Below are 5,382 nucleotides of genomic sequence, written 5' to 3'. Positions count from 1 at the left end.
CAGCGTGTGTGGGACCCGTACCCCAGTGAGAGTCAGTGTGTGTGGGACCCATTCCCCAGTGAGAGTCAGCGTGTGTGGGACCGGTACCCCAGTGAGAGTCAGTGTGTGTGGGACCCATACCGCAGTGAGAATCAGTTTGAGTGGGACCCTACCCCAGTGAGAGCAAGTGTGTGTGGAACCCTTACCCCAGTGAGAGTCAGCGTGTGTGGGACCCGTACCCCAGTGAGAGTCAGTGTGTGGAACCCTTACCCCAGTGAGAGTCAGCGTGCGTGGGACCCGTACCCCAGTGAGAGTCAGTGTGTGTGGAACCCTTACCCCAGTGAGAGTCAGTGTGTGTGGAACTCGTACCCCAGTGAGAGTCAGTGTGTGGAACCCTTACCGCAGTGAGAGTAAGTGTGTGGGACCCGTACCCCAGTGAGAGACTGTGTGTGTGGAACCCTTACCCCAATGAGAGTCAGTGCGAGTGGGACCAGTACCCCAGTGAGAGTCAGTGCGAGTGGGACCGGTATCCCAGTGAGAGTCAGTGCGTGTGGGACCCGTACCCCAGTGAGAGTGAGTGTGTGTGGGACCGGTACCCCAGTGAGAGTCAGTGTGTGTGGGACCCATACCGCAGTGAGAGTCAGTGTGAGTGGGACCCTACCCCAGTGAGAGTAAGTGTGTGTGGAACCCTTATCCCAGTGAGAGTCAGCGTGTTTGGAACCCGTACCCCAGTGAGAGTCAGTGTGTGGAACCCTTACCGCAGTGAGAGTCAGTGTGTGTGGAACCCGTACCCCAGTGAGAGTAAGTGTGTGTGGGACCCGTACCCCAGTGAGAGTGAGTGTGTGTGGGACCCGTACCCCAGCGAGAGTTCGTGTGTGTGGGACCCGTACCCCAGTGAGAGTCAGTGTGTGTGGAACCCTTACCCCAGTGAGAGTCATCGTGTGTGGGACCCGTACCCCAGTGAGAGTCAGTGTGTGGAACCCGTACCCCAGTGAGAGTCAGTGTGTGGAACCCTTACCGCAGTGAGAGTCAGTGTATTTGGAACACGTACCCCAGTGAGAGTCAGTGTGTGGAACCCGTACCCCAGTGAGAGTCAGTGTGTGGGACCCGTACCCCATTGAGAGTCATTGGGTGTGGAACCCTTACCCCAGTGAGAGTCAGTGCGAGTGGGACCAGTACCCCAGTGAGAGTCAGTGCGAGTGGGACCGGTATCCCAGTGAGAGTCAGTGTGTGTGGGACCCGTACCCCAGTGAGAGTCATTGGGTGTGGGACCTGTACCCCAGTGAGAGTCAGATTGTTTGGCAACTGTACACCAGTAAGAGTCAATGTGTGTGGGACCCATACCCCAGTGAGAGTCAGTGTGTTTGGGACCCGTACCCCAGTGAGAGTCAGTGTATGTGGAACCTGTACCCCAGTGAGAGTCTGGGTGTGTGGGACCCATACCCCTGTGAGAGTCTGGGTGTGTGGGACCCATACCCCAGTGAGAGTCTGGGTGTGTGGGACCCATACCCCGGTGAGAGTCAGTGTGTGTGAAATCGCACCCCAGTGAGAGTCAGTGTGTGTGGAACCCGTACCGCAACGAGAGTCAATGCGAGTGGGACCGGTACCCAGTGAGAGTCAGTGTGTGTGGGACCCGTACCCCAGTGAGAGTCAGTGTGTGTGGGACCCGTACCCCAGTGAGAGTCAGTGTGTGTGGGACCCGTACCCCAGTGAGAGTCAGTGTGTGGAACCCTTACCCCAGTGAGAGTCATCGTGTGTGGGACCTGTACCCCAGTGAGAGTCAGTGTGTGTGGAACCCTTACCCCAGTGAGAGTCAGTGTGTGTGGAACCCGTACCCCAGTGAGAGTCAGTGTGTGTGGGACCCGTACCCCAGTGAGAGTCAGTTTGTGTGGGACCCGTGCCCCAGTGAGAGTCAGTGTTTGTGGAACCCGTACCGCAATGAGAGCCAGTGTGTGTGGGACCCGTACCCCAGTGAGAGTCAGTGTGTGTGGGACACGTACCCCAGTGAGAGTCAGTGTGTGTGGAACCCGTACCCCAGTGAGAGCCAGTGAGTGTGGAACCCGGAACCGAGTGAGAGCCAGTGTGTGTGGAACCCGGACCCCAGTGAGAGTCAGTGTGTGTGGAACCCGTACCGCAGTGAGAGTCAGTGTGTGTGGAACCAGTACACCAGTGAGAGTAATTGTGTGTGGAACCCGTACCGCAACGAGAGTCAGTGTGTGTGGAACTCGTACCCCAGTGAGAGTCAATGTGTGTGGGACCCGTACCCCAATGAGAGTCATTGTGTGTGGGACCCGTACCCCAGTCAGCGTCAGTGTGTGTGGGACCTGTACCCCGGTGAGAGTCAGATTGTTTGGCAACTGTACACCAGTAAGAGTCAATGTGTGTGCAACCCGTACCCCAGTGAGAGTCAGTGTGTGTGGGACTCGTACCCCAGTGAGAGTCAGTGTGTGTGGAACTCGTACCCCAGTGAGAGTCAGTGTGTGTGGAACTCGTACCCCAGTGAGAGTCAGTGCGAGTGGGACCGGTACCCAGTGAGAGTCAGTGTGTGTGGGACCCGTACCCCAGTGAGAGTCAGTGTGTGTGGGACCCGTACCCCAGTGAGAGTCAGTGTGTGTGGAACCCGTACCGCAGTGAGAGTCAGTGTGTGTGGGACCCGTACCCCAGTGAGAGTCAGTGTGTGTGGAACCCTTACCCCAGTGAGAGTCATCGTGTGTGGGAACCATACCCCAGTGAGAGACTGTGTGTGTGGAACCCTTACCCCAGTGAGAGTCATCGTGTGTGGGAACCATACCCCAGTGAGAGACTGTGTGTGTGGAACCCTTACCCCAGTGAGAGTCAGTGTGTGTGGAACCCTTAACCCAGTGAGAGTCAGTGTGTGTGGAACCCGTACCCCAGTGAGAGTCAGTGTGTGTGGAACTCGTACCCCAGTGAGAGTCAGTGTGTGTGGGTCCGGTACCCCAATGAGAGTCAGTGTGTGTGTGGGACCCTTACCCCAGTGAGAGTCAGTGTGTGGGGGACCCGTACCCCAGTCAGCGTCAGTGTGTGTGGGACCCGTACACCAGTGAGAGTCAATTTGTGTGTGGGACCCGTACCCCAGTGAGAGTGAGTGTGTGTGGGAGCCGTACCCCAGTGAAGGTCAGTGTGTGTGTGGATCCCGTACCCCAGTGAGAGTCAGTGTGTTTGGGACCCGTACCCCAGTGAGAGTCAGTGTGTTTGGGACCCGTACCCCAGTGAGAGTCAGTGTGTGTGGGACCCGCACCCCAGTGAGAGTCAGATGTATTGGCAACTGTACACCAGTGAGAGTCAGTGTGTTTGGAACCCGTACCCAAGCGAGAGTCAGTGTGTGTGGAACCCCTACCCCAGTGAGAGCCAGTGTGTGTGGAACCCGTACCCCAGTGAGAGCCAGTGTGTGTGGAAGCCGGACACCATTGAGAGCCAGTGTGTGTGGAAGCCGGACACCAGTGAGAGCCAGTGTGTGTGGAAGCCGGACACCATTGAGAGCCAGTGTGTATGGAACCCGGACCTCAGTGAGAGCCAGTGTGTATGGAACCCGGACCTCAGTGAGAGCCAGTGTGTGTGGAACGCGGAACCCAGTGAGAGCCAGTGTGTGTGGAACCCGTACCTCAGTGTGAGCCAGTGTGTGTGGAACCCGTACCCCAGTGAGAGTCAGTTTATGTGGAACCAGTACCGCAACGATAGTCAGCGTGTGTGGAACTCGGACCCCAGTGAGAGTCAGTGAGAGTGCGACCGGTACCCCAGTGAGAGTGAGTGTGTGTGGGACCCATACCGCAGTGAGAGTCAGTGTGTGTGGGACCCGTACCCCAGTGAGAGTCATTTTGTGTGGGACCCGTACCCCAGTGAGAGTCAGCGTGTGTGGGACCCGTACCCCAGTGAGAGTCAGCGTGTGTGGGACCCGTACCCCAGTGAGAGTCATTTTGTGTGGACCCGTACCCCAGTGAGAGTCAGTGTGTGTGGAACCCGTACCCCAGTGAGAGTCAGCGTGTGTGGGACCCGTACCCCAGTGAGAGTCAGTGAGAGTGGGACCGGTACCCCAGTGAGAGTCAGTGTGTGTGGGACCCATTCCCCAGTGAGAGTCAGCGTGTGTGGGACCCGTACCCCAGTGATATTCAGTGTGTGTGGGACCCATACCCCAGTGAGAGTCAGTGAGAGTGGGACCGGTACCCCAGTGAGAGTCAGTGTGTGTGGGACCCAAACCGCAGTGAGAGTCAGTGTGAGTGGGACCCTACCCCAGTGAGAGCAAGTGTGTGTGGAACCCTTACCCCAGTGAGAGTCAGCGTGTGTGGGACCCGTACCCCAGTGAGAGTCAGTGTGTGGAACCCTTACCCCAGTGAGAGTCAGCGTGCGTGGGACCCGTACCCCAGTGAGTGTCAATGTGTGGAACCCTTCCCCGCAGTGAGAGTCAGTGTGTGGAACCCTTACCGCAGTGAGAGTAAGTGTGTGTGGAACTCGTATCCCAGTGAGAGTCAGTTTGTGTGGGACCCGTACCCCAGTGAGAGACTGTGTGTGTGGAACCCTTACCCCAATGAGAGTCAGTGCGAGTGGGACCAGTACCCCAGTGAGAGTCAGTGCGAGTGGGACCGGTATCCCAGTGAGAGTCAGTGCGTGTGGAACCCGTACCCCAGCGAGAGTCAGTGTGTGTGGGACCCATACCCCAGTGAGAGTCAGTGAGAGTGGGACCGGTACCCCAGTGAGAGTCAATGTGTGTGGGACTCGTACCCCAGTGAGAGTCAGTGTGTGTGGAACCCGTACCGCAGTGAGAGTCAGTGTGTGTGGGACCCTTACCCCAGTGAGAGTCAGTGTGTGTGGAACCCTTACCCCAGTGAGAGTCATCGTGTGTGGGACCCGTACCCCAGTGAGAGACTGTGTGTGTGGAACCCTTACCCCAGTGAGAGTCAGTGTGTGTGGAACCCGTACCCCAGTGTGAGTCAGTGTGTGTGGAACCCTTAACCCAGTGAGAGTCAGTTTGTGTGGGACCCGTGCCCCAGTGAGAGTCAGTGTGTGTGGAACCCGTACCGCAATGAGAGCCAGTGTGTGTGGGACCCGTACCCCAGTGAGAGTCAGTGTGTGTGGGTCACGTACCCCAGTGAGAGTCAGTGTGTGTGGAACCCGTACCCCAGTGAGAGCCAGTGAGTGTGGAACCCGGAACCGAGTGAGAGCCAGTGTGTGTGGAACCCGGACCCCAGTGAGAGCCAGTGTGTGTGGAACCCGTACCCCAGTGAGAGTCAGTGTGTGTGGGACCCGTACCCCAATGAGAGTCATTGTGTGTGGGACCCGTACCCCAGTCAGCGTCAGTGTGTGTGGGACCCGTACCCCAGTCAGCGTCAGTGTGTGTGGGACCTGTACCCCAGTGAGAGTCAGATTGTTTGGCAACTGTACACCAGT

Source organism: Heterodontus francisci, unplaced genomic scaffold (genome assembly GCF_036365525.1).
Source record: "Heterodontus francisci isolate sHetFra1 unplaced genomic scaffold, sHetFra1.hap1 HAP1_SCAFFOLD_691, whole genome shotgun sequence".
Taxonomy (NCBI): domain Eukaryota; kingdom Metazoa; phylum Chordata; class Chondrichthyes; order Heterodontiformes; family Heterodontidae; genus Heterodontus; species Heterodontus francisci.
Note: the sequence above shows the minus strand (reverse complement) of the source record.